This window comes from Patagioenas fasciata, chromosome 9 (assembly GCF_037038585.1).
Source record: "Patagioenas fasciata isolate bPatFas1 chromosome 9, bPatFas1.hap1, whole genome shotgun sequence".
NCBI lineage: Eukaryota > Metazoa > Chordata > Aves > Columbiformes > Columbidae > Patagioenas > Patagioenas fasciata.
Genome location: NC_092528.1, coordinates 15212661 through 15233172, shown reverse-complemented (window position 1 = coordinate 15233172; position 20512 = coordinate 15212661). Strand labels below are relative to the sequence as shown.

Sequence of the window (20512 nt, the reverse complement as noted above, 5' to 3'; positions counted from 1 at the left end):
ACTCTTCTCAATTAACGAGAGTTTTGCAGGCTTTAGATCTGTATTTGATCCTCTCAGTTTAATTCTACCAGTCATTTGCCAAAATAAATAAATACCTAAAAATCTGAATAAATATGAGTCTCTTCTGTGATGCAGAGCAAAGCAGTTGTATTGCTTTAGTGCAGGAGGCTGCATTCATGCTCAAAGAATGAACGACGCTGCTGCTTGGATGAATGAACAGATGAGTGTCGTTTCAGCCTGTGCTCCATCAGGAATTGTGGAAAGAGACAGTCATCAAATTTGAAAATGCAGAAATAAGAAAAATGATACTTTATTTTTTTTTTTTTTTCCCCCAGTGTTTCAGTTTTTAGACAGAAATACCTAAAGGGAACTTTTTACAATGGTGACAGAAACCTTCAGATAATGGGGCTGAACCTCCATGCAGAAGATCAGAGAAGATACCGCGAACACTCACAACAGCAGTCATGTCCTTTTCCTCCCGTGACAAAGGTAGGCATGTAAAGGCGGGCAAACCAGACCCTATCTTAATGGTAGGTGGCCATTATTAAAAAGTCATTATTTGCCAGCATGTACCACTTGAGGTTTTTCAGCCTACATCTTTATGTGACTCTATTGCATGCTTAATCCTGGTTGATGCTCAGTTCTTCAGTGGTTCTTCACTGCCCATAACATTTGGTGGACCATGGAGAGGCAGAATTGTCCTGGGGCTAATCTACGTTACATCAGTAATGAACTTCTCAGCCTCAAAATTTCAGACACACAATGTTAACAGAACTTTTCTTCCCCTGCTCTTGGGGGCACACTGGTCCTACAGATTTCAGAAAATATTTCTAGAAGTATCAGTTTTGTATGAGTGATTGTGCATCCTTTGAGAGCAGCTCAGGCCCACAATTCCAGCTGAACAGAGCTCTCTGACTTGCTTGGTAGCTTTATGTAAAGAATGCATTTTAGACTGAATTAAATGAATCTGAGATTATTTTTACCAGTTCCGAAATCAGGAAGATGCAGCAGTTAATACATCTCCCATTAAAAATGCTACTCTCTCTCTCTCTCTATCTTCATTTTGTCAAAAAGAATTAAGTAGAGCAGAGGCCATGCGCACTGTAAATGTGCTTCTGCTAAAGTCCCACAGCGTTCAGGAGAGCAGACAGGCTGGCAGCTGCACAGAACCAGAAAAAAAATGCTCACACTGAAAAATGAAAGGAACCTTTTAGACTAGTGCCCACAGCTTTCTTCAGCTGATAGTAACAAATAGGCTGGGCTGCTGGGCAGCAGTGTAGTTTTTACCTGCTTCAGTGGCTGATGTGGGAGCAGGTTTGATGGCAAAAAGACTCTCCTTGATGTTGCACCTTAGTGAGGTAATTTTTCAATGAATGACCAAGGAACTTTTATTTTTGAGAAAAAATGAATATAAATAATATTCCAGGAAAAAAAAAAAATCTTGTAAGTATTAATCGCCCATATAAGTGCTGCAAATATTTTTATGATTCACTTTTTTTTAATTTGAAAATAGGATGCGGTAATGACGGTCTTTTTTTTTTTAAAAAAAAAAAAAAGGCATGAAGAAAAAAGATTAATTTGGCAAATATATATTGATGAAATGCTAACATGATCTTGTTGCTTCTTCTTCCTCATCTGTAAAGGTTCCAGTTGCAAATATTGGCTTGAAAAGGTTTCTTAAGATTCATGACTAAAAGCTTTTTCTTTCTGCCTTACTCTTGAATGATGGTCACTAATATACTGTCAAGACAGACAATCCTGAGGTACGGATGCATTTCAGTCTCTCCGTCTCCAAAGCAACTGAATTTTAACCAACCCAAATGCAATACTGACGTGGGCGAGGCAGGTAAGAAAAACGTCCACCGTGCCCGTGTGCTGAGATCCTGCCTAATAGTCATTGAGCAAATCCATTTCTCAGGGTTGCCATGAAGCATCGCGAATGCTTATGGACTTGAAAGGTTTGACTGATTGGCCAGTAAAATAATTATGTATATAATTTTATTTTAAAAGAATCAAAACTTTCCCCTATATTTTTAAAATATATTCATGGGGGAAGAAAGAAAGATGCAAAAATACTACCAAAAGAAATCATGGATTCTTCAGTTAGCTAGTAATAATATGTGGGATATAAGAGTCTACCATTCTGCTGTAGAACTAATTTTACATTTTTGTTGTCCCATTAGAACTTTTTAAAAGATTTTGAAATTTGGCATCAGCACAATTTCCATCTAGGCATGAGGTGAAATATGAAACCTCTTGAAGTGTCCCCAGTAATATATTCTTCACTCACATGTTAAACTTCTGCAGAAAAGGTATTGTCCAAGTCATAATCAGAATATGACAGGTAATTCATTGTGTCAAGAATTCTGGACTCTCTAAAGTAGGTGTGTGTGTGTATGTGCATCTTATACAGAGTAGAGATTAAGTTACTGAATTGTTTTTGTATGTCACTACTACCAGCTCTGCAGCTTCCCTCTGCCTCACACAACAGCATTGTCTTGAAAGGGGCTCAAAGGGAAGATATATATTCACCATCAGTATTTTCACAGTTCTTGGGGAATTTATGGAGATATAGCATGCAAGCACTGCATAAGGCCCTTTTATTCAGATCGCTTTCATCTGAGAATTCTGCAGATTCCTTGATTCTCTAGGTCACTAGAGCACCATTGTGAAGATGAATACAGGGGGATTTGAGCTCACCCTTACCAACTGCTAGGATCAGAATAAGAAACTGTAACCATGTGAGCTTTTAACAGGGTAAGATAAAGCAACAGGGGAAAAAAGGGAGAGACTAGAATTACTAACATAGAAAACTATGAACTTGAATAGTTGCTTGAAACGTTCTGTGTCTTAGAGTCTGCCAGAACTCTCTCAACTCTTGTTCCTATCATCACACAAAGTAACAAAGAATGCAGCATTTAAAATGTTTGGCTCGTAGGAAATAGCTTGTTAGAGCACGAGACAGCTTTCTGGTGTACATTTTTCATGTCCTGTTACAAAATGATCAAAACATTGTGAAATATGTGTATTCAGCTGAGAAACGTTAAAATGCCACTTCTAGATTAAGACATACTTTTGATGTTTTATCTACTGCACATATAAAACTGTCAGACTACAATGAAATTTGTCACCTATATTTTACACTTGTATTAAGTGAGAACGGGAAAATTGACCACTAGTAACACTAAGTTTGACAATTCTTGTACATGTACGTGTTACCAGAATGATTTTATAAACCAAGGCTGTCAAACACACCCTGTTGTAATCTTTTGGGAGACAGAATGCCACACTGTATTTTTTTTAAAGCCATTTTTACTGTTTTACAGTGTTCTCTCAGGTCATATTAAATCATTTGCACTGAATTATTTTGTTAGGCAGAAGAGCTTGTCAATGCTGAAACTGAGAATTGTTCTGTCAAGTTAGACATGCAAAAAAAAATCTAATCTGTAATTGAATTCATGTATCCTTTGAAATGAAGTAGCTAATTTAAAAGTAGGCGAAGTGACGTGTTTAGAAGTACAAGAGACAAGTGATATCCTGCCTGGCTAGCTTCTAACTTACAAAGCCATAGCAGCGTGGCTCAGAATTGTGCATGAAATCCTGCAGTTCTGTTTTTATTTTTTTTCTTTTTGCATGTTTTGTATGTCTGCATGGTCCGTGCCTTGGCACCACCTGAGCCAGTAGTTAGCATTTGCTTAATACCATCTTGAGAGCCTGAGCTTAGTTCCCTGTTTAAAATTGGGCACATGTGAAAGAGTAAAGCTTAGCTGAGGCTTTCACATATGTAGACTTTACACTGGAACACATTGTAAATATTGAAAAATTGAAGAAACTAGGCAATTCAAGTCACATACATTTTTTTCCTAGACTCTCTTTTCAGAAAAATAATGTTAATTAACCTTGGTGGAAAAGGAAATCAATGAAGGGGAGGTGGGAGTGGAACCCCAGCACATGCAAGACTTTACTGGGTCCCAGCTGCCATTAATGGACAAGAATTGGCAGCATTGCACTAGGGCTGAACCATGGACTTCATGGAGCAAGGGGAAGCAGGGGAAACGGGTCACCAAAACACTGCACTTCCAGGTCGCTCCCTCATTTGTCAAATTAATTTTACACAGTTTTTATCACGAGCATGAGGTCTGTAGTGTGAGTGCTGCATAACGTTGTATAACTAACTTGAGAAATATGCGTAACTTTAGCTCAAGCCTTTTGGACTCTCTTTATTTCATTGTGTAATTTTTTTTCTTTCCTTCTGAAATAGATCCTCCGTCAGTAGTGTGTAAGGACAGCCTCAACCAGCCTCCATTCGCCTGCCATTCAGCGCTTTGAGACTCTTTGTCAGAAACCTCCTTCTGACAGTTATTTATAGGTCGACATTTCAGTGAGCTAATTGCAGGTAACACTCCTGGAAAGGCAACTAAACAGCTATTGCTCATACTGTGAGGAGAAATGATGATACTAATTACCAAATCTCTATGAGCTACTCCTGGGCATGCCAAACCATGGGGACAATTTCTAACCTGCTCCCAGAGCTGGCACCACTGGACTTGGCTCCAGGGAAGGGCGGCGCTGCCAAGACCCTTGGTGCACCACTCCATCTCTCATTATATCCAGTGTGATGCTACTGTCTTCCAAAACATTATTCAGCAACAGCAATCATCTCTCTTTTCAGGGAGTTTTATTATGAACTTTGATACCCTGCTCAGGCTCACCTATTTTATACCAGTCAAACTCTGTTCCTTGAATGTTGTTTTTTGCTTGACGGTGTGCTTTCTGGAGCTACACTGCATTGTTATGAGCTCATTACCATTACTTTCTGTATTCCCCAAATTCCTCTTGTTTCTGATGCTGTGTACTCTGATCCTTTCCATTTAGGTCCTGCACATGACATGGCCATTAGTCAACCTTCTTGTGCTGAAACCTCTTGTTACATAGGTCTTCTGCAATTCCATTATCTTTTCAGTTTTTCACAAAATATTATATCGGAAATGAGCCCAGCACCTGCTGTGATGATAGATACACACTGCAACCAGTGCATTTCAGTCAGGGACTGACAGACTGTTCTGTCTGCAGGAGTACAAAAGCAAGTGTATTCAAGTTTTTCTCAGCTGCTTTAATGTTGACATTCATGAATTTGTTTTCTCCTTGTTAATATCTACAAGAAACCCTCACTGTATATTTGCTTCTTGTTTTAAAATCATCAGAAATTGTATGTAGTTTAATAACATGAAATGTGCAGGTTGCGCCAAAATGAAATTCAGCTTTGATTTGAACAGTTGTCCATATTAATCTTCATACTGTGTTTTGGGGATGTTTGGTAGGTTTATTTAGTTTAGTTTGGTGTTTGGTTGTGGGTTTTTTTTTTTGTTTGTTTTTGTTTGTTTTTGTGGTTTTTTGTGGTTTTTTTCTTTTTTTTTTTTTAGGGGCGGGGTTGTTTGTTTGTTTGTTTTTTAAGTTGCATTTGATATTTACTGTGCTTGACTCTCCGTTCACTTCCAGATGTATAACTTCAAAGTAACTATTGTAAAGCCGTGAATTTATACCTTAGATTTAGTTATAAGAGAAGGAATAACTGTAGCCTCAAGGTTTAGTCTTTAATCACATTCACATCCAGTGTATTTGGCTCTTTATACCAATTGTTGCATTTCATTAATAGGTATTAATAGCCAATTAATACAACACAAGGATGTAAGCAAATGCACAGACAGATTAAAAATAGTCATAGAATAGAAAAATTCATTTTCTTTTAGCAAGAATATTTCTTCATTTCACAATTGAGATCCTACATGATTTTGCCCAGATTTCTTCTAACAAATCTCTATATTTATATTTCAATATTTGAACATGGCCAAAATCAACTTCCAATTCTAAAAAACCCACATTGTTATAATGCAAAAGTGCTGAATGCACTTAAAATAACTCTGTAACTATCATATTTGGAGTATTATGTGTTAAGAAGTGTGAGTGTGATCTCAAGTAACATCTTCTCCCTGGTTGATGAACATTCTTTTTGTTTTATTGGTGTGTACAGGTGACCATGATTCTCGTGTGAGTGTCCATCTTCAGCAATTGGACCTTCTGCTTCTTTGCTGTTTGCTAAATGGGTCCTCTGTCAAAATGACTTGCTCAAATTACCAGAATGCCTGCACCCCTCATCTGTATACAGGCTTGAGTAATTGGGAGTCATTACTGGAACTGCTAAAAAGAGGAAACAGCAATGCGGGAATCTATGTCCTGAGGGCATACAGTGCTCTGAGAGTCTATTGAAAACAAATTTAAATAAAACCAACACAACTCACAGGACTGCATGGAGTAGTTACAAATATAGTTTATCCAGCAGATAATATTGAGAGACATGGGCAGACCCAGCAAGTCGTTGAACACAGATCAAAAAGGTGTTGAAGTTTAGTAAGAGATCTTCCACTCAAAGTGATGGTTCTACCAACTCCAAACCATGAAAGACGGAGTGTGCACCAATAACAAAAACTTAGAGATATTGCTCTGAAAGAGACATTGCATCTGATGGGCAAGGGATACTTTCCAGCAAATAGTATTTTACTCTCAGTAGCTGAAGGCAGTACTTTGACCATGTACATAGGCAGAGTGCTGTGTCAGATCTGCTCTGGAGAAGTCCTCTTTTCTTCCCGTGCTTCAGGTTCTTCAGATTCCCTTTGGAGCAGATGTGGGGCAGATCACTTGCATTCTCCCATAAGCTTTGCCATGAACACAGTTATCAGGCTGTGCTTCAAGAAAGCAAGGATTACCATAGTGGTCAATGAAAGCTGTAAGTTCACTTTACCTCTCTTTGCTGGAAATAGAATTAAGCCCCCCCAGAGACGCTCAACTTTTCATTTCGGTGTCCTCAGAGAGAAATGGGGGCGGGCGGGGGGGGCAGTATGTACTGGAATGTTTATTACCTTGTCCTTGCCAGAAAAGCTGAAGCATAATCTTTCTGGGCACTATTAGTGGTTGAGGTGAACAAAATTTATGGCTCTTAGTCACTTGTTTATTTTGGAAGGGTATCTGAACTCATATATATTGGAATAGAGTCCAGGACATCACTTGTGCCATTTAAATTCCATAATGAATCACAAGTTTAGGGTATGATTCAATATCTTAAATTGCATTATCAGATTTGTGACTCATGGTCAGTGACACCAAGTCTGGCAGTGTTCTGAATGATGCCTTCAGGAATAACAACTTCTGGTCGTTTTTCTTATGGTCATGAGATCAAGGTGGAACACACTCAGGTCACGGTGCTATGTTATTGCAGTGCAACCAGCGTGTTGCTAAGGAAATGCTGTGTTTCAAAAGCACTTGCAAAGACCTCTTCTCCGAACTTTCACTAGCGGTTCCAGACCATAGCAAGAATTTCAAAATGAAATACCCTCAAAAAATTATGTATATGCTATATAGTATATATATAATTGCAGATAAGAGTAAAAATAATTTTTATCCCTCCATCTCTACTTGTCAGCAAACATAGCAGCAAAAAGGCAGCATGGGTTAGAGCTCTCCTACCCTTTGCAGCAGTATCTTGGCCAATAGCCCTCCTTGCTAGCATATCCCTTATCCCTGCATGCTTCAGTGCTGTGTGAGTGGCAGGAATTGCAAGACTGGCCAAACAATAATGCTACAAGTCTGTGCTGCACAGCTTGCCATGACTGTACCAGAAGCCAGGCACTGGGGATCTAGGCTTCTTAAACAAAGAAACAAACAAACAAAACTCAAACCAAAAAAATCCCAAAACAACCAAACAAAGAAAAGACCCCAAACCACAAAAAACCACAACCCTCAAAACCTCCAAAATTCCCACTTTTTAAATGGGAAGTATAAATAAACACGAGAAGAATGGCATTTTAAGCAAGGAGAGTAAGGAATAAGTAGTTCTAACTGTAGGTACGCAGAACACACCTTGGAGGAACCTCAGGCTAAGAGGAAGAAAGTGAACTATTTGTAATATAGCCAAATATAAAAAGTCTTTGAGTTACCTTCACAGTCTCCTTGCCAATTTGAGATAGTATCAAAAGCTGTGCTGAGATCCAACCAACAGCAAACACTCCTTCCCTCGTTCTCGTTGTGTATTTAGTTATCTTTACAACACTAGCCACAGGAATGATTCACGGGTCTCTCTAAGGACTACTCCACAGTGAAATTATAAACGATACTCTAAGTCAGGAATTGTAGAAAATGTCTGTGAAAGAGAATGAACATAAAGGAATCATAAACAGCCCCCTTTTCATTACATTTTTCTACAGATGCCGCCAGACGCAGTCATACAAGTGGCTTTGCTTCAAGAAAGCCTCTGAGATCTGAAGATTACAGTTTGGGTAACATCATTAAGCAGAAGAGCAAGTGCTTCTAAACCTCCTTCTGTGCCACCCACATCTAATCTCTGTTTGGCTGAACTGTCAAGAACATTAAAATCTATGAAGAAAGCAGCCTACTGAACTTTAAGTTGGTGCCTTGTTTTGAGGAAACACATTCTTAGGACAAAACACTCCAAGCAGGGGGAAGCCTAGGGTGACTCGAAGCCTGAAGTGGCTGGTTATGGTGGAAGTTAAATCCTTTCCTCATTGTTGACTCCTGTTAAATACTACAAGCCACAAAGCTAGTACCTGTAGTAGCAGAGGACATACAGGTTTGGAAACTCACCACTTCGTTATCTCTTGTTTCAATAGAAATTCTGTTATTTCAAGATGCAACAGACTTGGGTCCTTAGCCAACAAAGCACTAAAACACCTCACAGGTGGTAGATCCAGTGTGCTTTCTGATTACTTAGCTGTTAGGTTTTCTCAGAAGTATCCTTGTGCTTTTCTTCCATATGGCCAATGTGACTCAAGCAACGAAGTCATAACAATATCTTCTTTCCAACCCTTCCCTAACGCTCTGTTTTGCCTTCCAGAGATTTGATGGTGGTTAAGCTTGGTGATGCACTAGGGCAGTTGCTATCTGTGCTAACCAAATATTGGCTCGTGGTTTCCATGTGGTGTCCCAGCTCCATGGATCCCTGTGTTATTTCTGAGCTTATAAATGCAGCATGGCAGGAAATCCCACTTTATTTTCACAGCCAAGAAAATAATTGTCCAGGAAATGGCCCCTAGGCATGATAGTATAAAACTATGAATGCTCTCATAGTAACATTAACAAATTGAGCAGCCCTGGAAGAGCTGGAGGAGACTGATCAGCATCCTGCAGGATAGATATGTTTGCAGACAAACGTGAGCAAATTTTATCTATGCCTCAAGCTGGCAGGCAGCAGACCAGGTTGGACATAACAGGTAATTCAGATACGCCACTAGTTTCTCAGTTTTTTATATCAGGGATTGTTCTCATTTATCTCCACTGTGTTGTAAACCCATTACTGATGCTCAGGTGACACAGTTTGTGTCTCTTGAGCATGTTGCAGTCTTAGTGTAAAAGAAGAAAAATCAGCCTCATAATCTCACAAAATGGCTTCCTTAGTCCAGGCTGACTAAATCTAGTTCAAACCCAAACAAGCAGCATCATGTGCTCAGTGCTTACTCTGCTGTGAAGTGGTGTTCATTTTTCAGAGGCAGATAGACCAGATGGGGTTGGTGACAGGTTGATGAGGACACACACAGTGAAACCCGTGCATCTGTCAGGAGAGGAATTTGATTTGTACAGACAATCGTTTTGGATTTACACAGACCTAAGCCTTTGATTTGGGCTCTTGTCTAGGAACAAGCACTTCAATCATAGTAACTAATTACTACGGGATATTGTGGGCCTACAATTTTTTAATTTAAAAAAACCCTTTTGCTATTTACACTGGCAGTAATGGTGAAAATCTGGAAGTGACAAACTTTTGTTGGAAATCGTGTATTCACTGGGACTTTCTTACATGCCAGCTTTGGTACGTGGGCTTTTCCATATTCAGTCTCCCATTCCCAAAATGACCTCTCAGTCAACCTCATTTCTTCACTTAAATCCTCATAACAGAACACACATTTATCTTGTCTTCAGCATAACAGCAATTAAAAAAACCAACACCCAAGCACTGTATGATAAACATAATACCACCACATCAGTGGTAATTTGTGTTAGCTTTTGTTCAGTTTATTCAAAAAAAGAAAATGCTCAGACTTGTTTTCCTTTGAGGAGAGATAAAATAAAAAGAGTATTTAAAACCCACACTGTCACTAGACCACTAGAGGGGAGCAAGAATGTTCCCTTGCCTCCACTTGAATATCCAGTCTCTGACAATGAGGTCAGACATGGGACTAGCGGTGGTGTTTCTCTAATGGCTTTTCCAACACTTCTAGTTGCCACCATTGATAAGCAAACCCACCTTTTCAATGTATTTCATTCTGAAGAGCTATGGCTGTCCTGTAGCATTTTATTCACCATCATGCCAGTACTGTGTACACCAGCATTTCCTCTCATTAAGATATACAATATCAAAAAGAAATGCAAAAGAGAGAAACACAAGAACAGCAAGAGCTTTATTCCCACAGACTTTGCAGTTTTTCTAACCATTGTCCCAGCCTGCCCCCAGGGAGCTCCAGGGAACATGATGCATCTATTGCTGTTGCTCTTTTGACCTCCAACACTGATCTGTTGCCCAATAAAATATCTCTCAAAGGACAGCATGGTGTCACAGCTGGTTTAGAACCTGAGAAAATCAACTTTTTGAATAAACAGGCTCCATCTTCCCTTTGTCCTTTTAAAAAATGTAGCCAATGCTATATTTTTTATTGTATGATTTGCTGGGCAGTGCCCTCCACTTTGTTCAAAGCACAATACAATTAACACAAGTGAAGGATGTAATGTAATATAATATCTTCTGCTCAGCCACCTATAATATATACTTTTGTACTTGACTGAGTGGATTAGGTAAAGTACAATAATTTATAAAGACTGTAATACAAAAAACTTACTTTCTTTTGTAGCTTCTCTGTTCATCTCTCTGTCATGGATCTGCTCCCTCCTATTGAAGTGGAAAAGTTACATTAAAATTAATATTCTAAGCTGGGATTTTCAAAGCAGACTATGACAGTGAAGTGTCCAAAAGCCACTGACATTCAATGGGAGCTAAGTCCTTAACCCCTTTGAAAATTCTTAGCCAAACCCGATTAATGCATACTTCAAAGAAATAATATTCACAGTTCTAGGAGTCATTTTCCTAACCATCTTTCATTCTCATTTCTAACAGGCCTTTCTTTCCTAGATTCTAAACCCCTGTTTGGGTGCAAAACCAAAGTGCTTCCGTGTCTTTTGTAACTCAGACCTCAGCTTCAGCTCTGACTCTTTTGAGGCACAAAGATCTGTGTCTGAAAGAGACAAAATGGAACTCTTCAATACTGCTTTTCCATCTTTATCCTGTCTCACCAGCCACTATGCTTTTATAAATGAGCACAGGCATCAGTTCGTCTAGGTATTTTGACTCCTTACTGGGAAGAGTTTATTAATTTACATGCTGTGTCTCTTGATAATGATCACTACTCATGGTCTGACAAAAATTTATTCACCCCCACCAGTCTAGCATCTCACTTTGTCAGCCTTTCGTTCTAAATCACAATGCTACAGTATCTGCAGGCTGTAGCTTATGGCTTGTCATACTTTTTACTTCAGCCATTTATACTAATTTTTCTCCTGCCCCCAGTCATAGCATGAGACTACTTTATTGATTAAATAAATCAGGTACAAAAGATGTAATCTGACCTGAATTTTTGCAATTAGCTATTCAAATAACCCACCAGAAGGTGTGTCTGAATTGTATGTCAAATGGTGCTGTAGTAACAAAAGCTTACTAAACATCTGCTACACTATATTGACACCTTGTGGTTGGTTCCTCGTTGTGCAGAGTATTCATCCAGGCTACTGTAAGAGGGCTTATAATATAAAACCCGTAGGGAAAATATTTTCAAGTACTCACAGTGCATGAAAGCCTGATAAAGCATGTCTAGATCAAACCAAATTTTAACTTTTAGTCCAATTCCAGTCTGAAATAAAGTATACATGTCCTTCAGTGCTGAACACAGGGCCAAGACCTATGCATTTCCCACTGTCATTACAACTCAGATCTCTGTGGAATTCAGCCTTGAAGTGTGTTCCCTGAGCTTACCTCAGATTGAAACACCTCCAGCTGACATGTTGTACTTCAACTTCCACACTACAGGTAGTGGGATAAAGAAAGAACAGCTTATGTTGCAATGCGCCTTCTGCCAAAACAGAATGAGATTCAAATTATATTTGCAGAAAGAAATGCAAACTTTGAAGTATGCATGTGAAATAACACTCTGGAAAGGTCCAACGGAATGCAGATGTTACATGCTAGCAGTCTTTTTCACTGCCTACCCGATGAGGAGGAAAAGGCATAATGCAGGAAGCCTGTTTAGAACAGGCAGATGGGCTGTGACATAAACCCAAGACAGCTCATCTGTTCAGTATGTAATCATTGTGTTTGAAATGATTTTCAGGCAATCATCCTAAGTAACACATAACTACCATGAATTTACGAAGGAAAGGAACTGCTGAAACATTAATAGAGAGAAGAATGTGAAAAGGATTCAGATAAATCAGTTACAAACAGTGCTCTGGCCAGCAGTCAGTGAATCACTGAGCAACATTTAGTGCCTTCCCAGGAAGACTGTCTCCACCATATGACCCTGGAAGACAAATAATCAAATAACACTGCTAAACCTCACAAATAAATTACCCTTCCCCAAAGACCATTGAATCTGCTTTGGTTCATTCCCTGGCAAAGCTGGAGACACCATGTGTGAGTCAATGGCATCACGTGAAACACTGAAGTTAATGGTTTCAGTGAAGAACAGCACTCGAATCAAGACTTTGGCCTCTTGTGGGCAAATACTGTCCCACAAATTAAGGGCTGTTTATCTAGTTTTTGGGAAAGAGGCAATGACGCATCAGGGAATCTCACCTTTCTCCTGCTGCTTTTCTGCTTGGAATAACAGGAGGAAGCTGCTTGAGGGCCCTGTTGCTGCTCTGGCAGATGAGTCAGTGCGAGCCACCACTGGAAACAGCACTTGCACCAGGAGCTGGGGTGATGCTCTGGTGTCCACGGGGTCCTCAGACAGATCTTGGATGTCTTTGGGCAAGAGAAGCTAAGCTGTGAGGCTGACTGCAGTGATGGCAGGGGATGACTGGGTTGTTGGTGTATCCAAAGGACCTGGCCAGGAGGAGAGGAGAAATAGAGGTTTGGAAGAGGAGACTGTGACTGTGACAGTACCTCCACAGTCCTACACAAATACAACTCTATCCTGCAAGCTCAGCTCCAAGATCAGGCAAAATCAAGGATATGAAATGGAGAAGGAGGAGTGTGGGAAAATACCTAGATTGACTGGGTATGCACCCATGTCTATCTCCATCAACAACTCCACAATAGTAGTTTAGAGGTTTAGATACCTTAAAGGTTGGTTATTAATTTTGTATGTCTGTTTAATTCTATCAATTGAGAAAAAGATGTGATCCCTGATGGTCTTTTGACCACATGGGAGTCTCTAGTGACACAGCTCCAACAGGACACAGGTAGGAATTGAGTTATGTGAGGCTCTGCCCATAAGAGAGCTTCCAGCAACGCTAAGACCTGCTGGGTAAAGCCTGCCCCTCACAATGGATCTCAGCCAAGTAACCTCAGCTTAATGACAGTCATTAACATAAAACAACCTGCAACACTTTGCTTGTTCCAAGTTTGGTAGAGTTAAATGATGATTCTTTGAAAATAATTACAGTAATCTATTCATTGTTGTGGAAGAAGAATACAACTAAAGAAATTACTCCAGAAAGAACTCATTGTTAGATACTTTTTGTTCTAAACTGTTTTTTTTAAAGATTCTTTCAGTGAACAATAATTTACTGACCACAAAACAGCAGCTCAATACAATAATAACTATCCACAATAGTTTCATGCAAGGAAAAGAAACAGTCTTCAAGGAGAAGTATAAAGGCAGCATGTCCTAAACCTAAATGAAAATGTGATATCACTACTGATGGAAGTAAATTGATTGTGAACTTCTCACACCTCTCCATACATATTTTTTCTCAGTATTCAGAAAAGGAAAAGGTGGTTCTACAAAATTATGGTACCTTTCTCTTCTGAGTGAAAGGAGAAGTGGGGTTTAGAGGAAGATGGAAAAGATATAGAAAATGTTCTTGGAAAGTCCAGCAACCTGAAGTACAGCAAAATGAGCTGCAGCTGCCCTCTAAAGCTTATGTGAGGACACAGCACATCATGGCAGTAAGACGCCTTTCTACTCTTACACAGATGTGATTGTACAACCAGCTGTAGCACAGATCAACCCAGAACTGTGGCCATTCCACAAGCTCTTTGCATTAAGAGAAGCTTTCTGTCTTAGCAAGCTCTTCAATACTCAGAATTCATCTTGCAACTTGCACAGCCCTCTTCACCATGGTAAACCATTCCCAACAGCCACTTTGCACAAACACATTGTTTGGAGACTGAGACAAATTCACAAACATACATGTGAGCTATTCTATGCCTATCACCCTCACTGACAATGAAATTTCCTGGAGAGTTTAATTTTTAAACTTACTAAACCAGAATGACCAAGGAACATGCTCCAGGCTACAAGAAAAGTCTATGGTACAGCAGAGAATCAAAACAGATATCAAGGTAACACTCCAAGCAAAACCAAAGTTTCCTTTTTCTTTCTTCCCTTCCTCTCCCAGCCTAATAAGAACTTATGAAATTTCTTCACTCCCTTTTAAATGCCCACCTTCCTGCCCAAACCCCTTGCTGCCTGCCACATATTCCCACATCCCCTCTGCTCTGCTTTTCAGATCAGTACAGGAGTGAGTACAGCGTTTCCCTGGATGACAGCCATCAGCCCAGCTCTCTCTGCTCGGTGGTTTACACAGCGCAGCTCTTGCAGTGAATACATACTGACTCATGAAAATGATAACAGATGTGAAAAAATTACAGCTTCACCACCTGTTGCTAATGTAATGGATTTAATTATCGGCAGACAGTTTGAATTATTTTGAGGTCTGTTACAAAAGAAAGATTTTTTCTCCCTGTGGGAGACCTTGGTTGAGAAACTTGTAGTTCCATAAAGGTAAATAGCTACAGGGGACAACCCTCTGGCTCCTTACAGACTCCTTCTTGCCAGGAATTTCCCCTTGCACCATTCTCTGATGTGTTTTATTTACCTAACTGACCTGATGAGTTTATCTCTGTTATATACTTTCAAATAGTGCACAAACTGACCGTAAGTTCGGCAGCTGCTTTGACCACAATGCTAAGATTTGCGCCTATACTGACCAGTGCTTTTGATACTGTCATTCACACCAAAGCAAGAAGGCAGTAAAACTCAAGCCATACTTGTATTCATTGCAATGGGGAAGATATCTGTGAATAAATCCTGTGTGGGCATTTCTTCCTTCCAGATATGGCTTTGTTCAGTAAAATTGTTTTTACACATCTGAAAATTTCTGTATTGGTACTAATAAATGTGACACAATTAATTTAATTGAGCACTAATATATTTGAGCTAGATTTTATCTTCAGTATATACTTCAGGCTGAGAGAGTGGGAATTAATGTTCTTATTTATAGCATAATGTCTGCTAAGTGGCCATTGAGTTCGAGAGGTTAAACTGAGTTGTTGGTTAAATATTGATCTAGTAGTATGCAGACAGAGAAGGTAGTGGGCAAGCAGGAAAAGGAAGAATATCTTGTGCTATCCTCTCTGTTCACTGGTGGGAGAACTTGATCTAAGATCTGAATCTGTTTATAGTAAATTTTGATAGAGTCCTTAGTTATCTGTACCACCTGAAGACATGAGTGTGGGCACTACTCATGGGAAACAGAGTGAAGACCCTTTCCTTGCTTATGGTTAATAAAAGAGAAAAAGGCAAACCCTGTGCCCACCTCTGCTTTCTTCATGGCATAACAAAAAGGTTCAAGGAAGCATCTAGCGAGAGCAAAGGGCAGCCAACATGAGACGGACAACGGTAGGTACGTTTCTCACACTGTGGAACACCACGGCAAAAATAATTGTCTTGAAATACCAATATAGATACACTGTTTAAAATATACTTACTTAGTTAAGTGAGAACTGCTGGAAGAGCGAACGATGGCAGAAACCTGTGACCCTAGAGATTAGTAGGAAAAACAGGGAACCAGTTAAAAGGCAGCACTAATGACCTTATCTTAGCAAGTGACTAAAGCAGGTGCCACAAGAGTTCCTTTGAATTCAACGGGATAGTGTACATGTTGAACCACAATGCATATGCTGTTGAATTGCTGTTACCAATTAAGAGCTGTGAGAAAGTGAGAAAATAAAGCCAAATAGATGAAAAGGAACAGGAGTGCATAATGTAAAGATGTAGTCTTCCTCCCACTTTCCCCTCACTTTTTCTTTCCAGCCCGAATTTCTGCAGATGTCTATTTAATTTTCCTTACCATCATTGTCGGCTACATTGGAAGGTCATTTGTGCCATCATTATCAGCACTGCCTCATTGACTACAGCATGCAGCTCAGATTTTGCTAGTCTTTTTCCGAGTAAGCTCTTCCCAGTCCCAGTGTTTGTCAGTGTAGGGTCACCATTAGTTGTGTTCTGTAGCGTGGAAATCAAAAAAAAAAAAAAAAAAAAGAAAAGAAAAAAGAAAAAAAAAGGAAAAAAAAGAGAAATACAGAAGAAGAAGAAAAAAAAAAGAAAAAAAGCTGCTTTAAATTCAGCAGTCTGCTCTTCAGGAAGCTCATCAGTCCTCCTAAAAAGAGGGTTGCTTAGGAATGGAAAGATGGCATCCTGCCTGTCAGGTTATTTCCTAGGTAAGTACAATAATTGCAGGGAAGCATCTTTAGTGGCTGACTGCCACCATGCAACATCTAGGCTAACAGCAGGAGGTGTGCTATGCTTTTGCTACTGTGCGGCAGGTGTTGGCACCTCTTTTCTGAGGAATTAAAATGCAACAACATGTAATATTTTTTACCTAGTATTACCTTCATCTATCATTATTTTTTAAATATTATTTTTAATACTGTAAAGACATATTTATGAGTGGTTGCCATCTGTCCAGACATAAAAAAATAAATGAAATAAAGGTTTCATTAATGATGGGGAACAAAGTTAACCTCTTTTCATGAAACAAATTTAGGTTATTAGGAGTCTAATTTCCCCAAGCCAAAGCATACCATGGTACAAATATATTATAATGGGAGGACCTGCACATACACTTGATCAGCTGTGTTTTTCATAAAATTTTATAATTAATTTGAAATTGCGTCTGCACATCATTGTGTTGTCACTGTTACAGCCCGCTTAATTTTATTTATTTTTCCTGTTGATTATCACAGGGAAAGAGCACTGAAGTCCCTTTTACTCTTCAGACCTGCATTTCTTCGTGTGGCCATGCAGTGGCACAGGAGACCAGAAAATGCGGCGAGGGGCAGTGTGTGGCTGCCAAAGCTGCTGCCCTTCATCTCCCTCTTTCTCTTCCTCTACGCATAGCTGGCAGGCAGTATGATTCATGGTATGCTTCTCTGTGGCTCCTATATGAATTATTTGCCCCCAGTTGCTGATATTTACTTCGAGCCCTGGAAAGACAGAACTGCTTATGCAGGTGTATTACACCTGTCTGACCTGCGGGACTGGGTGCTTCTGCTCCCCTGTTTTTTGCCAGGTAGGTGGCACCTTGCGGCAGGTTTGGGTGACCTGCCAAGCCTGACACCTGCTCTGGGAAATGGCAGTGATTTATTTCCTTGACTGGATTAGACCCCTCTCCTCGGGGACACCACACACATCCTGTACTGTGGAGCCCAGAATGACGACTACGAGCAGGTGAAGAGCACATTTATCCTCCAGAGGGCGATAAATCCGTATTTTTCTGCTTTTTTTTTCCTCTGAATTTGACAGAAAAGCTGTTGTTTTAGTTTCTGGACAGTAAGAGCTTATGATCTAAAATTTATATGCGAACATTCCATTTCCTTACAGTATTTATTTATAGTGACAACTATTCAGTGTATACGTATCTATGTATATACATATATTTAAAAACATATGTCTTTGTGTATACACATTGATACCCACATCTACTTCTCACTGTAGTCATGCAGGCTACATGTCTGAGTTCTGTTCTGCTCAGGCAGAACACTTTTGGAAATGAATAAAGAAGATGTCCTAATGGAAAGGAAAGAAGAGTGATGACAGTGGATTCATTTCTAATTAATTAATCCATCATTATTGACTCCTAACATTGAAGCAGTTGTGTTCAGTCCCTGTTGATGTCTGATCCAAAGACAACTGCAGCTGGCGTTGCCAGGGAGGACTGATTCAGACTGGGTGGGGATGGTGCTCAGGGGTTTTTGCATTAGGGATTCACTTCCCTGGGTGCACGGGCTGTCCTTCCCTTCCTCCCTCCCTTCCCTGCCATTCTCCGTGCCAGTTTCTAGCCAGCTCCAAGGCAGGAACCTGGGAGACAGGCTGAAGAGAAATCTAGTTGTCACAACAAATGAAAATGGGGCTCCTCCTTGCCTCTTGCTACTTGTAAAAAACAAAAAAGTGAACTGAGAACAAGTGTATCACTACTAGACTCAAAGAAATGTAAAGTTTAAATGAAATTGTTCCTCTACAGTGAATAGTTTGTCTTAGCTGTACTCACGCTGAAGTGGATCAGGGATTTTTTCAAGGCATTCCAGATTCTATGGCAATCCAAGATATATCAGCTGCAGTTTAGATTAGGAAAAATGAATGACTGACAAAGCATTATTATTATTATTATGAGTTTACTTCTTGGCATACACTGAAGCGGCACAGTTAACAGCATCTATCCTTGCCTCAGGACACCATTTGTGCTGTGACATGTCCTCTGGCTGACTGTCACCCACAGTGCACCAGGATTTACATTTGCTTTTTGAATCTTGGATTTCTGCAATCCCCTTGGAAATGTTCTGATTCACTGTCCCTGTGGCACTTACAAGTCAGTGAGCAGCCGGTATAACACGAGACACTTTCAGTAGAATATGGTGTTTACTTTGATGAATTAATGAATTATACAGCTGACCTAATATCTTTGAATATTAGAAGTGGAATATCAGCTTCCACATGAAATGTAAATCAGCGGTTGAAAAATAATCAAAATAGCACCATGAAAACAAGATGAAATGAGTTAATGCAAAATTCAAGCACTATAGCTAGGAGCAACATTTGTATTTTATTTTATGAATGTTTCTAAATCAAAACCACGTTCCGATGTTTGATTTCTTTTTTCTTTGAGACTATTTTTTTGTTATTGGAGATATGAATGGTAATTAAAAGCAACGGTGAATTATGAGGTTATTAAGAGCTGAGATTAAAAATTAAATAATGTAAGTACTATGATCTATATTACTGAGCTCCTAAGGCACATTTAAAGCAAAATCACTAAGAAATTCATGCTACTTCCATGTCAGCCATTTTATTCAATACAAACTTCATTTGCTGAACATGGTTTTCAAGGTTTCAGTTAATACTCAGTTAAAAATTTAGTTTGTGGTTCAGGTCAATATATTAAATTTTGAGAGCTACATTGTTAGTGGCCTCAGCTTGGCCAAATGTTAGGATTGTATCCTTCAGAAGGAAAGGTAATGTGTTTTGGGTGGGCTTTCTCAAGTCAGAGGTTATTTTTATCAGAAGTAGCCTAATCCATCTATGGAACCCCTTTTGGAAATCTGATAGGGCTACTTGCCTGACTATCAAGATTTACTCTGTGTAAGAATGACTAAGCTGCAGTGCCTTGTGGAGCTGGACTTGCTCTCAAGGCTGCAGAGTACCCAACACCCCTATCTCCCCATCTTTCCATAGCGGAACATTGCTACAGCCTATATATTGCGTATATGTATAATATATACTACAGGGGTTCATCACTACAGTTAATGACCTCTGCCTAAGCAAGTTTCTTGATCTGCCTTGATTTCAGGTTGCTGCCTTTGTAGTCCAGGATAGAGGATTTAGTTTTAGCCACCTAAATGCGCAGTTGCCTTTTGTTAGGAACTGGATTACGATTAGGTTGCAGGCTGTGGTTGTAACTTTTAACATCTCATTAATTGCATGACAGTAGCTTTCAAATGCTCTAAGATTTTAATTCAGGTCCTGCACACAGAGTGAGGCTACTAGCATCTGGCCCATATGTCCTGTTAAACTGTATTTGTAAGCCTTCTTTTTAATCTAGAGGGAACCATAACTATTCTGCTTTTAAAATACAGCTGAGGTCCTTGTGCTGTCTCTCAAAAGGTAATCAGAAACCAGTGAACAAATTAGAAATAACACTGAAGGGATCTCTTGCCATTTTTCTTTTTAAAATCTGCTCTTTTGTTTTAATACCATCATGTACATGAGTGATGAAGAACGATCCCCTTATAAGTGCATTTAACAACAGGATATAACAGAAGAGAGTAATTAAATACCTAATTACTGTTGCATAACTGCTTCGAAATCCTACCATGTTTCAACTTTATGCAAACCATTTGAGCAAGAGCCGTGGACCTACCGTGAATTTCTTCAGGATCTAAAAGAAGAACAACTTT

The 20512-nt window shown here is 39.5% G+C and overlaps 2 long non-coding RNA genes across 4 annotated transcripts; one reads left to right on the top strand and one right to left on the bottom strand.

Annotated features, from left to right (window-relative positions):
• Positions 1–410: 410 nt before the first annotated feature.
• Positions 411–12082, top strand: LOC139828635 (uncharacterized). Its single transcript, XR_011740494.1, has 4 exons — positions 411–489; positions 1644–1846; positions 4262–6784; positions 8259–12082. It is a non-coding gene; the product is annotated as an uncharacterized lncRNA (long non-coding RNA).
• LOC136104849 (uncharacterized) lies at positions 6457–16559 on the bottom strand. Of its 3 annotated transcripts, none has more exons than XR_011740493.1 (8): positions 16411–16559; positions 16049–16100; positions 12908–13156; positions 12089–12185; positions 10902–10951; positions 9526–9619; positions 7992–8194; positions 6457–6743 (listed from the first exon to the last, which is right to left on the bottom strand). It is a non-coding gene; the product is annotated as an uncharacterized lncRNA (long non-coding RNA). The 3 variants fall into 3 exon arrangements; XR_011740492.1 differs by having other exon boundaries at positions 6457–6738; XR_010651808.2 differs by lacking the exon at positions 9526–9619 and having other exon boundaries at positions 6457–6738.
• Positions 16560–20512: the final 3953 nt, after the last annotated feature.